The 20136-nt window shown below is 38.4% G+C and overlaps 3 non-coding genes across 3 annotated transcripts; all 3 read right to left on the bottom strand.

The window, feature by feature from the left end:
• Positions 1–2506: 2506 nt before the first annotated feature.
• Positions 2507–2578, bottom strand: trnap-cgg (transfer RNA proline (anticodon CGG)). Its single transcript has one exon. It is a non-coding gene; the product is annotated as a tRNA-Pro (tRNA).
• Positions 2579–3002: 424 nt separating this feature from the next.
• Positions 3003–3074, bottom strand: trnap-cgg (transfer RNA proline (anticodon CGG)). The gene has a single exon. It is a non-coding gene; the product is annotated as a tRNA-Pro (tRNA).
• A 1239-nt stretch (positions 3075–4313) lies between these two features.
• Positions 4314–4385, bottom strand: trnap-cgg (transfer RNA proline (anticodon CGG)). The gene has a single exon. It is a non-coding gene; the product is annotated as a tRNA-Pro (tRNA).
• Positions 4386–20136: the final 15751 nt, after the last annotated feature.

The following is a 20136-nucleotide window of genomic DNA, read 5'->3' as shown; positions in this document are numbered from 1 at the left end:
TTTTTATTTTTATTTTTATTTTTATTTTTATTGAGCCAAAGGTGTCCAATTGCAGATCTTCCTGTGTCATAATGGTAATGTTTACGTTTTCCATTTTCAAGTTAGAGTCATCTTAGAATTGTTCCAGATCCGCGATATTTTTGACAACAAGCACACTGGTTTCCGGTCTTCCATTTTACTTTATGAAAAATTCGCAGTTGGCACCCTGCTTTCTCAGGTCACATGCTTTCTTCACTTTTATGGGATGTTAACAAGTACGGTAGTTTGACTCACCCCAAAACAGACAAAAAAGTAATGGGTGTCTCTACTGAGCGGAAGACAAAGGATGACTAATGTACTATTACACATACCGAATTCAAACGTAATCCACATAAACCAGTGATCTGTGTAGTATTAACAACAAAATCCAGTTTCCCCTGGGTTTCTCCAATTTAATTATGACTAAGCTCTAAATTAGACATAAAACTACTGTGGCGAAAGGTCCACTGAGGGTGCACTCAGATATTGTGGTTGCAGGCTAGACTTCTTTGAGAATAAAATGATTAAAATTTGACCCGAGTGTCACATAATAAGGCCCCATTCATTTACAATACTGAAACATAAGTTTTTGTTAATTAGATCTCTTAAGTTACACGCTAACCATATTCGGTTCAACCTCATTCAATATCTGTATATCATTATCTAATTCTACTTTATAAATTCTGTGAATTAATTCCATAATCCAACTAACAACACCTGCCAAAAATGTACTTCTTATTAGTATAAATTCACACACATTAATTCTTTAGTAATCTACTGCATAATTCAGAGTAAATGTTTTATTGTCTGAAATACCTCATTATTACTTAAACTAGGGCTGAGGTGAGCATTTTGCAATAAACACTAAAGAGATGTTTCATAAACACATCATTCTCCTCAGGAGTAGGTTTATATCCTCTAAAACATTAATTATACATTCCCAGATGAGTTTTGAGCATTACTGATGAGTGCAGAAAAAATCTGCATTTACCAAGCGCTGAAAGTTTATATGCAGTTGCTGGAACGTGCACACGAATAATTTATAAAGTTCTCATGCTGTCACTTCGACATGAGCGGCACACAAGATGGTTTTGGACTTAAGGCTAATTTATGCTCTACATTAGATACGCTTTCAGTCACACACAGAGTCCGTACTTTGTGGTTATTTTGTCTATATTTATGTATTCCGGAAGCTTACACATATGTACCTTACATTTGCATTGCCAGTGGAAAGCATCCAAAGCAAGGAGGAAGATCTAGTGCAACTTTGAATTGCTACTGCATTACTAATTACCATTAAAATATTATCTTAAGGGCAGCACGGTGACGCATGTGGTGAGCACATCTGCCTCATAGCCAGTTGGTTCTGGATTCGAATCCGACCTCTCCATGCAGAGTTTGCATATTTTCCTCCATGCTTGCAGGAGTTTTCTCCCGGTACCAATAATTCAGCTTCACACACAGCCGGCCAGGAGCATCAAGTCAGCCCATTATTCTTGGGTTTAATTCTGGCTGTATCCTGCATATCATTACTCTTTTCTGGGGCTTTAATGCTCTGTGAAATTAAAGTGACTGTGTTGAAATAATGGAACTGTCTTCAAGTGTACATGACGACTGTTTGACCTAGCCCGGGGGTTCCAAAACTTTACCAAAGGCCCAGGGCCCGCTGGAAAATCGAAAAAATGTCTGCGGCCCACCGTATAAACAGTATGTAGACAAAATGAAATTATTATTATTATTATTATTATTATTATTATTATTATTATTATTATTATTATTATTATTATTATTATTATTATTATTATTATTATTATTATTATTATTATTATTAAAGGAAAAAGAAGGCTTAAAGGAAGCCCAAACTTTTAATCTAATTAATTCTCATACTTTTCATAACTGCATCCAAGACTGACATGATGACCAGAGAGCTGCGTTCCAATCATAAACTGTATAAGGTTCCTAAAATATTGTGACAGGTCAATAACACTCAATAGGTTATTACTTACCTATAAATATTTGTTTTTTAATCGTGCAATAAATATTTTACAATAAAAAAATAATTGTAAAAATAATTTTTGGAAAAAAGGAACCATATTTTTAATGACCTCTCATTTGTGCATTAGAAGCAAGTTGAAAAAAAAAACAAAAATACGACATACATACCGCCCTCAAACACTGGCGTTTTACAGTTTTTGGGTGCTTCTGGGGCCCCTGTTGAGTGTGTGTGAGGTTTGCCTGTTTCTTTTTACCAGAAAAGTGCATTAGAAGCAAGTTAAAAAAAGCAAAATAATCGACATACTAAACCTTTTGATCAAATAGGGTCTTCCCGTGGTCAACCCTCTAATAAGCCTCGTCTGTCGAGTCTCAGTCATGAAGGTTATAGTAAACTACAAATGTTGAATGGAAGCATGAAAGTATACCCCATCCAACCTCTGACTGTGACTTACAGTCACTACAAAAGTGCACCTGATCTAAGTTTATAATGTATGGGCTCGTCCGGGATTTGAACCCGGGACCTCTCGCACCCTAAGCAAGAATCATACCCCTAGACCAACGAACCCTGCATGTAAGATGAAATTTCACTTGGAAAAAAATAGCGTCTTAACCCCTTAAAACCCCCAAAAACGACATACTAACCCCTTATGATTTTTGTCAAAAATCACCGTCCTCAAACATTGGCATTTTATGCAGTTTTTGGGTGCTTCTGGGGCCCCTGTTGAGTGTGTGTAGGGTTTCCCTGTTTTTTTTTTGTTTTTTTTTACCAGAAAAGTGCATTAGAAGCAAGTTTGAAAAAAAAGAAAAAAACGGCATCACCCCTTAAAACCCCCCAAAACGACATTTTTGTCAAAAATCACCGCCCTAAAACCCTGGCATTTTAGGTCTTTTTTGGGTGCTTCTGGGGCCCATGTTGAATGTGTGTGAGGTTTCTGTGACTTACAGTCACTGCGTAAGTACACATACCTGATCGTAAAGTTGTAAGGTTTGGGCTCGTCCGGGATTTGAACCCGGGACCTCTCGCACCCGAAGCGAGAATCATACCCCTAGACCAACGAACCCTTCATATACCACCATGACCCCACTTGCTCCAAAAATTGTTTCGTAGATATCTGGAAAATGAAATTTCACTTGGAAAAAAATAGCGTCTTAACTACTTAAAAGCCCCAAAAACGACATACTAACCCCTTATGATTTTTGTCAAAAATCACCGTCCTCAAACACTGGCATTTTATGCAGTTTTTGGGTGCTTCTGGGGCCCCAAAAATGCTCCAAAAATTGTTTCGTAGATGTCTGGAAGATGAAAAACAGTGATTATTGCAAGCGATAAAAAGATATCTGAATACAACACAATTAAATACATGTATTTGTACGCTTCTGTCTTCGTTGGAATAGGTGTGTATGCTATGTCAGTTGGTTCTTCTGTTGCAGGCATGTGTTTGGCCAGCTATGTGGGGCGGGTTGAGCATGACCTGTGAACCAGGAAGTGCGGGAATCGGTGTGTGTGCTGCGCTCTGGTGGTGGAAGTGTGAAAAATAAAGTTGACTGGAAGCAGCCGTTCGCCGTGTTCTTTTTTGGTATTGAAATCCTTAAGCAAAGATTGATTTAAGCTGCTTTTGTATCGATATAAGCAGACCAAATTGGCTGGCGGGAGATGAAAAGGGCATCCTAGTAACCGGATTATCATAATAACCGTGTATCGTACTAACGGAACTAATTATATCATAAAAGAAAAGTGCATTAGAAACAAGTTGAAAATAGACAAATAAATCAACATATTAACCCCTAATGATTTAAAATTTTACTTGGATCAAATATGCTCTTCCCCTGTCGAGTCTCAGTCATGAAGGTTATAGTAAACTACAAATGTTGAATGGAAGCATGAAAGTATACCCCATCCAACCTCTGACTGTGACTTACAGTCACTGTGTAAGTATACCTGATCATAAGATTGTAAGGTGTGGGCTCATCCGGGATCTCTCGCACCCGAAGCGAGAATCATACCCCTAGACCAACGAGCCCTACATGTACTACCATGACCCCACTTACTCCAAAAATTGTTTCGTAGATGTCTGGAAGATGAAATTTCACTCGTGTGTCTGTATTGTCTCAGTTATCCAGAATAGAGTACACTACAAAGGTTGAACGGAAGCAGGAATATACCCCATTCAACCCTTGACTGAGCCCTGCTGTAGCCCTCTCCCAGTGAATGAAAATGGCCAGCAGAGACCCTAGACTGGCAAATAAACCGCCTTTTCCAGGCACTGTAAAGTATACCTGATGATAAGAATGTAAAGCTTGGGCTCGTCCGGGATTTGAACCCGGGACCTCTCACACCCAAAGCGAGAATCATACGACTAGACCAACGAACCCTTTATATACCACCATGACCTCACTTGCTCCAAAAATTGTTTCGTAAATATCTGGAAAATGAAATACTGAAATACTTCCAGTCATTGACAATGACCAGCAGAGACACTTGACTGGCTAATAAAGCGCTATCCAAGAATGTAAGAGCCAAGCTTGGGCTGGTCCAGGATTTGAACCCGTGACCTCATGCACCCAAATCGAGAATCATACCCCTAGACCAGAGGTTCCAAAATTTTGCCAACTCGGACCCACTTGAAAACCTAAAAATCTGTTCTCTTAAACCACTATCAGTAACATATGCTAGCTGGTGGTGCTATTTTTATATTTTTCATTGGCAAAAATATTATTTTAGAGACAAAAATGCTGCATCTTTAAGAGAATGCTACTTTCATTTAGAAGAAGGGTGAAAGATGATTACAAAAGGAGAATGGGAGACAGTTGTATATTTAAACGGCATAACATAATTGCATTTTTATCAACAACCAGTGGAAATGTTGATTCATGAATCTATTTGCATATTCCCATTTGCAAAATTGTACAGCATCATATCATGTCGACTTAAATAGCCAGATTAGAGCAGAGAAAAATATTGGCACAGGAAAACATAAACCCGAATGAGGGAATGTATTATAGAATTGGTTAAAATGTTTGTAATCTATGTATTCAGGTTGAGGTGTTGCAGAGCATTCAAATGGATCACTTCATCTATCGAGCAAAATGAATAATTGTTTTCAAATTGTCAGTTATGGCATATGGTGACACTACGGGAGACGTGACGGGAAAAAAACCTCATGACCATAAAATGTCAATAATAACACAAACACAATTGATAGTCAGGAAATAATTACATCCCTCGTATATCAATATTAGAGAGAAACATTTCAACAGTGCATTTCACAAAACGTGTAAAATGGTCATGTGATTAAACTCCATGTTTTGAGAGGAACATTATTTTTCTGTTGACATGTTTTACTGAATATTAAAAAAAAAACATTATATTCTTATACACAAAAAGAAACCAGTTCACTTTAACAATCAGAGGTTGTGCAGTTTTTCATCTTTGTGGCTGAGTGACAACTGTCAGTTACTGATAAGCTACAGATAAGCACAGTATAGTAAATATGTTTATGGTACCAATACCATTTATCTTAATCTCCTGTCCTCAAATATCTTAAGAAATCTTAATTATACTTCTAATAGCACTTATATTATGCTCATTTTTCAGCCGTTTGTATTGAGTTGCGCACTCCTGTAGAGCAGCTACACACAATAACCAGCACAGAAAGCTATCTAGTTCTTCCAGAATCTGCACCTATTCAGCTATATTTCTTGCTTCACGCAAAAACAGTCTGTTTTAATGTATTCCGTCCATGGCCCGCCTCCAGGCACGCCCACTCTGCTGTGGTTGGTCATACTTCCAAGTGCATAGAAAGAGTTCCACACAGCCAATGCCACACAGCCATATGTGTTGGGTCCTGAATCCGATCTGGAGGTAGAGACTGGATAGTCTTTCTCAAGAAAAGAGGTTACTTCAAGATGGTAAGTAGCTTTAGCATTTTAGCATTAGGTTTTCTACAGCATCGGTAATGTCTAATGTGTTTTGCGGGACTACCAGTGTGTAAAAAAAACTCGAGAAGAGCCGCTAATTGTGGTGGGAAAAGGCTATTAGCAACCCTGCTTCCTCTACGCTGTACAGACAAGCGTTTTTGACACTGATAAATTGTTACTTATTGCTTGCCCTTCTGAATCTTCCACACGACCAAGTAATGTTGGAAAGGGCTTCAGCAAGTTTGTCGACTAGTCCAGCTGCATATTGGCCCATGTTCACAAAACAGTCCAGTATGAAATGCCGTTGACAGATTAGCCAATCAGAAACTGCAACCATTTGTGCCTGATGGTGGCGTCTTTAGGAATCGTAAACAAATGTAGCTTTCACGTACGAGGCATTGCTAGCAAGTAAACAGAGGAACAGAGCTTGGGGTAGGGCAGATAATTTATATGTAAGACTATCCATCCCTTTGTGATGTCACAAAGCGGCAGTTTTACCACGCCTTTAGAAACCAACCGTTTTGACCCATCCCAAACTTCGTTCAGGATTCACTTCCAAATGCGCAAACCTCATGATCTTAAACTTTGGTATGGTTTAACACGAGAATACAACATTCTAAAAACATTTATTGGTCAGAAAAGTGGAAAAAGCATAATAGGTCCCTTTTAAAGTCCGTCATGTCTGATGCTCCATGGATGCCTGCAGTTAACTTGTCTCTATGTGGGGGGGGGAAAGGCAGAGGTGACATATTATGATTTATGGACGACGGTCCCTGCCTTTCATTTTGCAATTTCTTTGGGACCAATTATTCTTTTAACTTGGATGGATGTATCGTACTCGCAGGAAAGAAGAAAAGAAAGAAAGAAAGAAAGGGAAACAGAAAGTTGTGTTGTGTGAAGGGATGAAATATTTCACTGCGGTTCAGAAGACATCAAAATGCCCTTTGCCTCCTTCTTTCCTCGCGTTCGTGTTCGTAGTCTGAGCGTGTTTGAAGCCTTCAAGCGTTGACTGCACGTGCCTAAACCACACAGCAACACATCAGAAATAAAGCGTTTTGTTTTTGTTCTCAGTTATCTATATTAAATGATAACAGTTTTCAATTCCCTTATTTAACAGTGCATATTTTTTTACTTGATTCAATCAGTTGTTGCTTTGATGATTCGTTTGAGTGGAGCTAATAAAATTCAATCAAATCTGGACCACACGGACTGACCCAAACTTAAAATAAACAGAATTAGTTCCAGTACAGATAAGATGGACAAAGTGGCGATGGAAAGAGATGGCTGAAATGAAAACCGCAAGAAGAGGGGAACGACTGGAAACGACAGAAGCTGTCAAAACTTGGGGATCATTTCAAACTCATGAAGACAGACAACACGGTGCAATGTTTACACTGTCAAACAGTACTACATCGATGCTGCAGCACATTACCACAAAGCACCTGTGAAGGTTATTTTGGTTGTTTTACGGAGTAAACAACCAGGAACAGGGTAAAAGTCTATTTTGGTAGTTACCTATTTATTTATGACCTAGTTTTAGGGTACACAGGATTTTTTTTTCTTATTTTTCATTATTGGTGCTCTCATTTTAAAGTGCAATTTCAATGCTTCATTAAAAAAAATACAGTCATTGTGATTAATTATTCTTGCCACGTTCCTATTCTAGTACTATTACTGTGTATAATTGTGTCACACAAGCATATAGACAATGGTGTGTATTGGTATAGCGGTTTTTGCGTCACATTCTTACTACACAGTGGCGACACAAATCCTTATACAAATCACGTCTGTTTGATTACACCCGTGTGCTGTAAAACCTTGGTTGCTATGGAGACATGCTGGTGGAACTTGTGGTCTATCAGGTGTAAAGTGTGTGATTTAAGTCCTCGGGGAACACATAGAAAGCCTATGGGTGTTTATTATGGAGCAAGCTGATGATGTTGTGAAAGTCCTTAAGTGCTTTTCGAGAATTTTCACTTTGAGGGACATGAGGCGTCTGCACAGGGACTGCTAATGACAAAGGCATGGTTGACTCCCCCAAGAAAACCATATAGAAAAAGCATGTATCTTATAACTAAATGGCCTGATTGTATTGATATTATTAACATTTAGAATTTCATTAATGAATTAATGACATTGAATGATATTTTGTCCATGTGGCTTATGTAGGAGTCTTTCTTAAGCCTTAAATTCTGAAAGAACGTGACGTGTAACTGTGACTATGTGATCACAATACAGCCGGCTACACTGTATGAATGCATGTGTAGCCTTCAGGGGAAACACTATTGTTTTTTGAAGATCAGATTGTGTCGTTGAGGACTAACATCAATCACATTCGAAGCACAGTCTCCGAGATTGTCACAAGAAAAAAAAAAACAAAACACCAAGATACAAGCTGACATCAAAAACCTAATATAATACTATTAACTGGTCTAGTAAACTATGCAAGTTGATTATACTACAGTATTCTCCTGAAGAGATTTAACCATTTTAAGTGTGCTGATATGTCTGACACCATTCTTAGATTTAAGATTATTACTTTAAATTATGCCGTTATTAAGTCATACAATCAACAAATGTGACATCCAACAAAATGAACAAATAGAATATTGGCATAAAAGTATCATGCTAGAACATATACTGAACAAAAACACAATCAGGCTCACCGTCAGATGGCATGTCACAGGGCAATCTGATTCAAGGATGAGATAGAACCGGGGCCACAAACGCAAAAAAGTCTGCAAATGGGTGTGATTTAGAGGCCAATTTTTTGCACCCGACTGAATAGTGGGGGTTTCACCTGCTCATAGCCTGTGTTGAATACCAAAAAGGAGAGAGGAAATGAGCAGACAAGTACACAATGCAAGGAAGCAGCAGACCCACAGTGAATACGTGTCTCACTCTCACTTTACAGAATATGTGACCTTTTTATTGTGCGGAAAAATTTGGGATTCAAAAAGGTGGGGATGGTAATAAATACAGAATTGGACAAAGAGATGTATTTTCAAAAACAGTCCAGACAGACAATATAAGATCATTTCTTAAATTCACATTGTGCATAGGAACAAACTATAAACCATGATCATGTCTTTGACTTTCACATTTAAAAATGTTTTTAGCAGTGCTGTCTTTTTCCAGATGAAATAAACCAAAGTGTGAAGTCATGTTACCATTGTCCATCCATTTTCTATACCACTTATCATCTTTCGAGAGACCTGGTACACCCTGGACTGGTGGCCAGCCAATCACAGGGCACATATAGACAAACAACCATTCACACTCACATTCATACATGCATGTTTTTGGAATGTGGGAAAAAAAAACAGAGTAACCGGGGAACATGCAAACTCCACACAGAGATTTCCAGAGCGGAAAATCGAAGCTCGGGTCTCCTAGCTGTGTGGCCTGCGCGCTAACCACTCGACTACCGTGCAGCCTACATTACCACTGCGATAAACTATAGTCACACATTCGAGAGTAGTTATAGTTAAGACAGAGCTAGCTCTCGTTATGTTGTTGGTATATTAATGTTAACCTCATTGATATTTAGCTGGTCTCGGTTCTTCGGCTGAAGACGATACATGGATACAATGGACACACGTCAAATTTGCTGTTTATAATGCTCCCATGCTCTCCACATTTTTGTATGTATGTTTTTGTTTTCCTTCTCTTTCGTCACCTTGTCGTTTTTTTTGGGGGGGTGACGTAAGCGCATCAAAATTCCTCAAAGCAGAAAAAACATCTTTTGTAACAGAGGTACCCCTTTTTTTTCACAGAGTAAAAAAACGAACTTACATGTAGACACTCCAAGCACATTCAAAGCACACATTGTCAAATTATATATTGTACAAAAAAAAAAAAAAAAAACAGGACGTTTGGTCAACCTAATTTAACAGATAAGATACAGCATTTGTTCAACCGTGCAGTCTTCAATGCAAACATGACCACTTGTGAAGATGGGAAGTTAAACTAATGATCACTAGCAGAAGACGTGTTATATTCAATGTTTGATATGTCACTGTGTTGTCAAAAGGCATTAAAGATGGCAGCCAATTAGAATGAGCGAAGTCACAGTAGGGATAAGGTGGAAAGCTGCTCGTGATCTGTTGCTGACAAAATTCCTTGTCTTCCTTTATTTGGTAGACAATGCTGATATCTGGAAAAGGATACGCCGCTCCTGTGGAGAGTGCTAATGGATGGGTTATCTATTTTATCTATTTTGTCTATTTTGCAGCAGATGTTCAGTTAACTCTTTTGTCTAATAGCAGAGTAGGCTTCTATAACTGATTTAGCACCAGCTGACAGTAGAGACTATAGAGCTGTCCTATCTAGTCTGATTGGTGTGTGTGCCGTATAGTCTTTCATTATGAAATGATCAGTGGGGATCGATTGAACGCCCTGATAATACACTTACCTGCATGAATGAGAATATTTACACCTGTATAGCTCTCTCTGCTTTCCAACAGCATAACATTATAATATCATAATTACAATGTCCACATTGATATATGTAGGTTTTGGCTGCGGTAGTAAAATGACTCCATATAAAATAAGCCAACATTGACAAATTGCATTTACAGCTGCACATATATGGAATTAGTATCATTGAAATTGAAATAAAATCATGTACAAGCACATAAAGAAAATTCAGTAACATCGTGTCCCCGCCATATCATTCCCTGCTTAGTGAAACACCAAGTGATGCAAACACCAGCAAATGCCCCAAAACTAAGTGAAATCAAAGGAGACAGCCAAGCGGACAGGATGTCGACAGAAGCAGGCGGCTAATTAGTTGACATTGTGACTGAGTCAGACTGGTTGAAGAAATGTTTGCACTGCTATTTTTGCCTCTGGTGTTTATTAAATCAGCGTGTAATCTGTAACATAATCTCTTTGATTTAAGCAATAACAGTAAATGTCATTTCCAGTGGAGCGTTTGATTTTTCTTCAGTGTACATTTTAACCTATTATACTATTTTGAATCACTCAAGATGCAATAGAATTACATTATGCTGCGTGAATTAAACTCATTGCACTCATTATCCTGATGCAGTCTTTTCTCTAGCATCGCTTGGGCGTTGGTACCGTATCGATTCAAATGTGAAGGGTTCCCATCCTTATGTTGTTATGTTGTTCTCAATCAGAAATCACTCCACACTCTTTATTGCTTTCTGGTTCTACCATATCTTACTTATTGTGTGGAAATATGGGCTAATAACTATAAAAGCAATCTTCACTCGCGAAATGTACTGCAAAAAAGGCTAGTAAGGATAATTCATAATGCCGCCTACAGAGGACATACTAACTCCTTATTTCTAAAATCACAACTACTTCAACTTGCTGATATAGTTAACCTTCAAACAGCTAAAATAATGCATAAGGCTAAAAACAACCAATTAGCTAAAAATGTCATCCAATACTTCTCTACAAGAGAGGAGAAATATGATCTCAGGGAAGAAGTACATTTGAAACACTTCTATGCTAGGACTATGTTAAAAAGCCATAGCATTTCAGTATGTGGAATCAAACTATGGAATGGATTGAGTAAGGAAATCAAACAATGTATATCACTATATTGACACTTACTATGGTACCCATTATGTCATTGGATGGTCATATCACCTCATACTTCGGAACGAGGTACATTATTAAAAAAAAAAAAAAAAAAAACCTAAACTGTATTATGGAAAGCAGGAAGTGAACAAATGTAACAGTTACTGATTGTGAAAGTACCAGATGGAGGGGTAGGATTTAATAAGCTTTGCTTCTTCCTACTCCTTTTGGACATGTGGAACTGGGAACTGATTATGGAATGCACTCAATTGTAATCTGATGCATGTTCAAATGAAATAAAACCATTACCATGACCAAATGTGAAGGGTACCCATCCTTATGTATAAGACACTTTTTCGGGAGCGTACTGCAGTTTGCCACCTGCATCATGATACAGAATGCCTGCTTGATGTGCCACTTAATCAATATGCCACAAGTCTTCAGGAGCATCTTAATTTGACCATAAACCTTGTGAAGTGCTGTGTAACATGAAACTGGCCGACAAGTCACCTTGATCAAGATATTATAGGTCTGCTCTTGGGTTCTCTTTTGCAAAATAAACTGTGATAAAAAATTCTGAATTTTGGTATTCTCACGGCAATCATAAGATAATTTGATGACGTCGTTTTTTTCCACTTCTAAAGAATGTGATCAAAGATTTGCAAATTGTCCATGCTATCGGTCTTTGCAAAAGCCACAGCTGGAAATAGAGAGGACTTATCAACGCCTGAAAGGCATTCAAACTATCTGGGAGAGAACTTTAAACCAAGTGCCCAACAAGTACCCACGACTTCCAACTATTGAACTATTTGCTCTCCACTGATCCAAAGGCTAGAAACCTGAGATATTGATCTAACTGAGGCAATCATACCCTCAGTATGTGACTATCTCCTTTGTGAAGACAGCGATAGATGACGTCTTCGTATGATTTCCATAATTGGACATGTCATTTTTATAAACACATTTGAAAATAGAAGAAGGGAACTAATGAAAAATGACTGTACACTTAATGTAATGTTTTGTTGCATTCTCAACCGCCAGTTCTGAAACAGTTGAAATGGGGTAAAAATGTTAGCACTGTGGTTCCATACGATTTTTCATCCTCTGTTCATTTTCTAAATGGAAGCCTACTCTCTGATTCATAGAGTATGAGTCAGGGACAGACAAATGGGACTCTGTACCTCAAACCTTGGTTTTAATTGTTCTGTTTGCTGATTTAATATTGATCTCACGCCTCTTTCCGGATCCACGTGTCAGTCTGTGTTAAGCAGTCACTCCGATGGTCATTAGTGTGCTTCCATGCAGAACAGACTAGAGGGCGAGTCTTGGATACAATAAACTCTTCTAAAAACCAATTTCTTCCTTCATTAAATGATTGTGATGGAGGTTTGTTTTACTTCGGTGCCCCATAGTTCTTTATCTGAAAAAGACTACTAGTGATGCTCATCACAGGCTCTGTTTTATCGCCATTGTCTTTTTATCTTACTTTCTGGCTCTGCGACATTGTTTCCGAAAAACCTATGCCACAGTAACAAGCAGGAAGTGATTATACAGTCCACCAGACCCCGATTACCCTGACCGACACAGACGGAATCAACCCAGGCAAGGAGAGACACGGCGGAACATAATCAGACCTGACGCATTCGTGTGTCCGGCAGCTCTGAAAGACCACATGGTTCATAGTGAAGCCACACAGCAGGACATATGTTTATGTTAGTCTGTATGTCAATAATAGCGCTTATCCCTCATTTAGCAGATTATATCGATCCCAGTCGTCTAAAATAAATCAAATTGTACAGCAGCTCAAACTGCAATTTCCAAATATATTGCATTGTCATTCAGTTAATCAATAAATTTGTGTTGATAGAATCTAAAGTTAAAGCTGACGCATACAAAGTCTATAGATTGGATCCATCCATATAACCATCCTATTCTATTCATTATATTTGTTTAAACTGCACCGTCTCACAGCTAGGAGACCCGGGTTCGGTTCCCCGCTCGGGCATCTCTGTGTGCATGTGTATGCGTGGTTTTTCTCCGGGTACTCCGGTTTCCTCCCGCATTCCAAAAACATGCTAGGTTATAATTGCCGACTCCAAATTCTCATAGGTATGAATGTGAGTGTGAATGGTTGTTTGTCTATATGTGCCCTGTGATTGGCTGGCCACCAGTCCAGGGTGTACCCCGCTTCTCGACCAAAGAGAGCTGGGATAGGCTCCAGCACAACCGCGACCCTCGTGAGGATAAGCGGTACAGCAAATGGATAGACCATCAGCGTCTCAGAAGTACAAACCTTGGCTCCAAGGGTTTTACCCAAAGTAAATGGTAAAGACAGCTGTAGTACTCAGGTCATCTCAGGCTATGATTTTTTGCACTTTTTAAATGCCATGGCAATGGGAACAAGCCCTGGACATCATACGTAGTGATGGTGCTGTTTCAAGTGGCTAATAAGGTTTGATATGTTGAAGCTCCCTTTTTTCGACCTTTGTGACGCTTTTGGTGCAAATTGTCCACTAAATGTTTATTTACAAGTGACATCAGTGGATGTTACGACAGGCCGTTAACGTCATAAGAATATTACTTGACTGCATGGCTGCTGTTGTATCGTCAGTGAATAAGGCCAAAAGAGTGGAGTCTGTCACATAAGAACAAGACGGACGGTCCCATCCCCTGATGTGACAAGCTCCTGCTTGTGCTGAGCCATGACTAGTTGATGTTAATGCCAGTCGAGTGTTTTCACTGGTGGGATATTCCCAGCCAACAAGGAAACCTCTGGAAGCATGGCAGTGCGTGTCGGTAGCTGTAAAGGCGCACAACCTTGTCGGTATATCATGCTCTGCTGGTCCCCTCCCAGCTGTGCCGCTCTTAAAAGTCACTGGTAGGTCGCATGTAGTGCTGGAGAATGTCCTGACACCGTCCACTGCAGACATTAAAACTGACCCTGATGCCGTTCCACATGTTGAGTGAGTCATCTTAAAGGGGCAGTTAGGATAGACCAGCATGAAATTATGCTGGTCAGTGCCGGAGTTGCTGGTGGACCATGCTGGTGTATGCTGGTTTGTGCTGGTTTATGCTGATGGACCAGCACTGACCAGTATTGACCAGCATAATTTCCATTCTGGTCTATGCTGGTCAGTGTTGGTCTATTGCATAGACCATAGCATAGACCTTATGGAAGATCTACAAAATTTTCTGTACAAGTTATTGTGTGCAGCTGCTCTATAAGAGTCCACAATTCCATACCAAGGGCAGAAAATTAGCAATATAGGTCCCCTTTAATATAAGACAAAATCACCTAAAGAGTAATTTCTCAGTGAGACAGGAAGAACGTTTCTTAGACAACACCCTGCTGAAAAAAAAACATAGACCAGCATGGGAATTATACTGGTCAGTGCTGGTCTATGCTGGTTTAGCTGGTGGACCAGTATAGATCAGCACTGACTTGCATAGACTAGAATAATTTCCATGCTGGTCTATGCTGGTCAGTGTTGGTCTATTGCACAAACCATAGCATAGACCTTCTGGAAGATCTACAAAACTTTCTGTGCAAGTTATTGTGTGCAGCTGCTCTATAAGAGTCCACAATTCCATACCAAGGGCAGAAAATTAGCAATACAGGTCCCCTTTAATATAAGACAAAATCACCTAAAGAGTAATTTCTCAGTGAGACATGAAGAACTTTTCTTAGACAACACCCTCCTGAAAAAAACAACATAGACCAGCATGGAAATTATACTGGTCAGTGCTGGTCTATGCTGGTTTAGCTGGTGGAACAGCATAGATCAGCTGACCAGCTAAACCGGCATAATTTCCATGAAACAGCATAGACCTTCATGGAAATTATGCTGGTTTAGGTGGTGGACCAGCATAGATCAGCACTGACCAGCTAAACCAGCATAATTTCCATGAAACAGCATAGACCTTCATTGTGGTCTATGCTGGTCAATGCTGATCTATGCTGGTCCACCAGCTAAACCAGCATAATTTCCATGAAGTTCTATGCTGTTTTTATCAGCAAGGTTGACCAATTCATTTGTCATGTGTTAGGATTATTCTTAAACATGAATCAAATTAAAATCAAGTTTGTTTCAGGTTTTCAAGTTTAAATAGTAGAAAGAGGGGGGGTCACAGTCGGGTCGGTTGGCCTGCTAACAAGGTGTCCCTTATTTATTTTTCCGGGAATTGGCAACCCTAGTAGAGCCCATCAAACAGAACCCAGCGGAGCGTGACATTGCTATGTCCGTGTGCATTCACACAACGAATCAGCATCTATAGTTCTGCAAACATCTAATTAGATACGTCTTCTGTGATAAAATACTTGTGGGAAGCAGCAGTTGCTTTTGGTATAAAGGTAAGAGAAGCAAGTGTCGGGAGTCAAAAACTTTATACCACTGTTTCGACTTTCCGCTCTTCCATTTTACGCGCCCGCTGTCCTGCATCTGATGCTATCTCCAAAGTCAGCAAGTTTGCAGGTTCAATTTGAGCCCCAGATTTTCAACAACAGGTGAAAAATTCACTTCTGCTCGTCCCATTTCTGTCTGTTCTTATTTTACCTTCGCATGGAAGTCACGACTTGCAATTCTCAGGGCATTGAATTGATCGCAACTGAACTGCTCAAGTTGTCTCAAAAGATGTTTCATGCAAGGTGGGACTAACACTAGTCTGGCTAAATGGGGCAGCTCTGACTCCTGACTCTGAGCTTTGACTTGATATTCTTGCCTATTTTTGTTTGCTACTTTGTTTTCCTTACATGTTGTGACCTTGTGATACTGGTTTTGTTTTTTTATCACATATTTGAAGCTGTGGTGGTGGGCTGCATGTGAAGATGGACTTCCACCGTTCTGTTATGACTTAATTATTGAACTTATTTTATAAGTTAAAAACTTAACTTTTAAGTTTCAGAACAAAAGTACTGCTATGTAAATAGTTTTGCCTGTTCAAAATAATCTATACCATATAAACTATACCAGATACAATATATATATATATTTTTTTTTTTTTTGGCTGAACCTGCTTAACCCTTAGATGCATGAGTGACTGGACCCTACACTCTTCCATAAGTGGGTCAAAAATGACACTTAGTAAAAGCAATGCGTTTTCATGCCAATTTTGCCATTTTGGTTAGGAATGATCACTTGTATGATATTTAGTATTATATTTAGGAGTTGATAAAAATCAAAGTTTCCTATTGGATTCCATAGAAAATGAATGCAGGTCATTTTGACCCACTTATGGAAGGTTGGGGTAGTAACACAAAAACAAACATTTCTTAAAATGTATAAAAGGTAAGTTAAAAATGTGAATGGCATGATATCAAAAAGGTGTTTTTTGAGGAATACCTCGAATATGAAATGATAAAAAAAATTTCATTACAAAGATATTTCAAGAAAACAACCTGACCGGGTCATTTTTGACCCACTTATGGAAGGTTGGGGTAGTAACACAAAAACAATAATTTCTTAAAATGTATAAAAGGTAAGTTAAAAATATGAATGGCATGATATCAAAAACATGTTTTTTGACGAATACCTGGAATATGAAATGATAAAAAAAAATCCTTACAAAGATATTTCAAGAAAACAACCTGACCAGGTCATTCTTGACCTACTTATGGAAGGTTGGGGTAGTAACACAAAAACAAAAAATTCTTAAAATGTATAAAAGTTAAAAATGTGAATGGCATCATATCAAAAATATGTTTTTTGAGGAATACCTGGAATATGAAATGATAAAAAAATGTCATTACAAAGATATTTCAAGAAAACAACTTGACCGGGTCATTTTTGACCCACTTATGGAAGGTTGGGGTAGTAACACAAAAACAAAAAATTCTTAAAATGTAAAAAAGGTAAGTTAAAAATGTGAATGGCATGATATCAAAAAAATGTTTTTTGAGGAATACCTGGAATATGAAATGATAAAAATTTTCATTACAAAGATATTTCCTTTTTGACCCACTTATGCATCTAAGGGTTAAATGCCAGGGAGCGAAGGGCAATGCATTTTGTATTGATGAAATAATAACTCATTAATTTAATGATAAACAACACGTCTGTGAGTTTAACCCCCCCCCCCCCCCCTCTCCCCCCACCCACATTTGCAAATCGTTCAGAATTACATGATGTTCCTGGAAGCAGAGATCACTTGAGGCATGTGCTGTGAAGAGAGCTCCACACACCCAGACATCCTTTTGTTCACTGGCTTGATTAACAAGCAAACCAGCACACAACACAAACACTTTTGTGTTTAAGTCAGAGCAAGCTTTTTGTTTTCTTCATCTATTGATGTATTCTATTATTGTATTCCAAATTACTGGTTTTCCTCTTTTTCCTGACGCACAGACAGACAGAAATCTTGATCTATCTTTGGCTTTATTGTGTTCCCTTGCTACATAGCAACAGAGTAGTTATTTAGTGATTAGTGTTACACTTTTGACGGCATCATTTTAACCAGTATGTTTCTCCTCGCAAATAGACGGATAGGAAAGGTATTGATTATGCAAATTGACATCCATTTTTGTAGTTAGTAATTGATTTAATTCCACTTCATTGTGATATTAATGTTGTCATTGGGGTCTCTCGGGTCTCTCAGTTTTTTGTGTGTGCTTATTCTGCATCCTTCCCACAAAAACTATCAACAAAAGATGATTGTTTTCAGTAAAACTCCACATCGTCGTCGGTTAAATCAATCTCAGGAAAATGAAAATAGGCGCTTTATATTCAGACAAAAACAAATCATGTGGTCATCATTATTACAAAAGGAGTGTTCTCACATTCCGTGGAGTTTGCTACCTCCTCCTGGGAGCAGCACGACTGCTTAATCTGGAGGCTTAGAGAATGCAGATACGCAATGGACCACCAGAAAATAGTGAAAATAAACAGTGTGGGGTTTTTCAACAGTGGTACATGTATGTGCAGTTATTAGAGTCCTCTGGACATGAAATAACACCCACTAGGTTCATTACAATGATTTTTTTTGCCACAGCCGACGAGAAAAAAATCGCTATTTTTGTTATTTGTCACTCTGTTGAATGAGATTCTTTTGAGGGTATGAAAGTATCGATAAAGTCACTAAAACTTAGTGCAACGTCCATGTGCTATGAAATGCGTTAAGAAGTGGCGTTACAGTGCATACCGCCACCTACTGTACAGAGTTGTAACAACAATCTGCATTCATAGACAGTTCCATTATAAAGTGTTTATCAGCGAAGGCAAACAAGTAGTGCCAAACTTATTTGCGGTGGTGTAAAAGCTGACTGACATGCCAGGAAACCATCCAAGTTGAATGAACCCTATCCATTCCACTGAGTGGCCAAATATCCAACCAGAATCAACACCAGAAATGTGTTGATGCATACAAAAAGTATTTTTCGAGGTGAAACGGTTAATCGGTTCCAGACCTAGCTGTGAAAACGGAATATTTACATAGGTAGCTCATAGAGAAATTAATTTTTTGACATTATTAGAGCCCTGTAGACATGACATAACACCCCTATAGTCACCTTTATACACTCCTATTATCCAATCCAATCCAATCCACTTTATTTGTATAGCACATTTTATAAACACAAGCGCTGCACAGACTAGTAAAATAAAAAGTAAAAATAAAATACAATAAATAAAGGTACAAATTGAATTTAATCCAAAACTACAAAAATCAAGTAAGAAATAAAATAGTAAAATAGATATTAGAATATTAAAAACAAGAAGCAAAGCAATAAAAGTATAAAAAATAAAACCAATTAAAATAAAAAGAAAAAACTAAAAGACACAGGGTTATTATTATTATTATTATTATTATTAGATGATTATTATTATTATTATTTGTTGACACCACATTGTGTAGGCTATGGGATCACCGAAGGGAAATAAGAAACGGCCCACGCTCATAGCATATACAGCAAACTACCGAGCTAATTTGTAATAATAATAACTAAGCAAGAAGCCATATGTATACCACTTCCACACAGAACGGGAGAATGTGAATTTGTGTGAAATCTCTCTCTGCGCAATCTTTTGTTCTCTGTAAGAGCCGTGTCTCCTCTGAAAAGTGCTGTTGTGATAAGAAACTGATTAAATCGGTTTGAACTGAAGTACACTTAATACAACAATGAAACAGATTTGATAGAGCGATAAATAAAAATATTGAAGATGCTAACTTTTGACAGCTTGGTTACCGTTCAGTTCACCAGAGTATTGCAATATGCAGCAGGGAATGTTCCATCCCTTTGCAGTCATACGTACCATTGACATTCTATTGATTTAAAATTTGATTCAACTTGATTGAAATTCCAAATTAACACTAAACATATTCAGGCGCGGAAATCACACCTACCTAGGTTGGTGCGATGTTTTAACAAGATGGAAAGGTTAAATCTGTCGCTCTTTGAAGTCAGTGTTAAAAAATCCTTTACACACAGACTTTGGAGCCTCTTTGTACTCGCCTTGACTGTCAGCTATGTGATTTGTGCATCTGCCTCCCTGACAATCTGAGGACGGTCAACAAAAGCCTATCATTTGGTCACTATGACAGCTATTGCAGAAGCGAGGGGAGCAAAAGGGTTGTGCACTCCCTCGAGACCGTACGTCAACTCCACACAGGAGTCGGTGCTCAAATCTCAAAGTGCTGATACCAATAAAACCGGAGTAGTAG

The sequence above is a fragment of the Doryrhamphus excisus genome, linkage group LG8 (assembly GCF_037039965.1).
Source record: "Doryrhamphus excisus strain RoL-2023G ecotype Guam linkage group LG8, RoL_Dexc_Guam_v1.1, whole genome shotgun sequence".
Lineage (NCBI taxonomy): Eukaryota > Metazoa > Chordata > Actinopteri > Syngnathiformes > Syngnathidae > Doryrhamphus > Doryrhamphus excisus.
The sequence above is the reverse complement of the archived record's forward strand: the minus strand, read 5'-3'. Positions and strand labels throughout refer to the sequence as shown.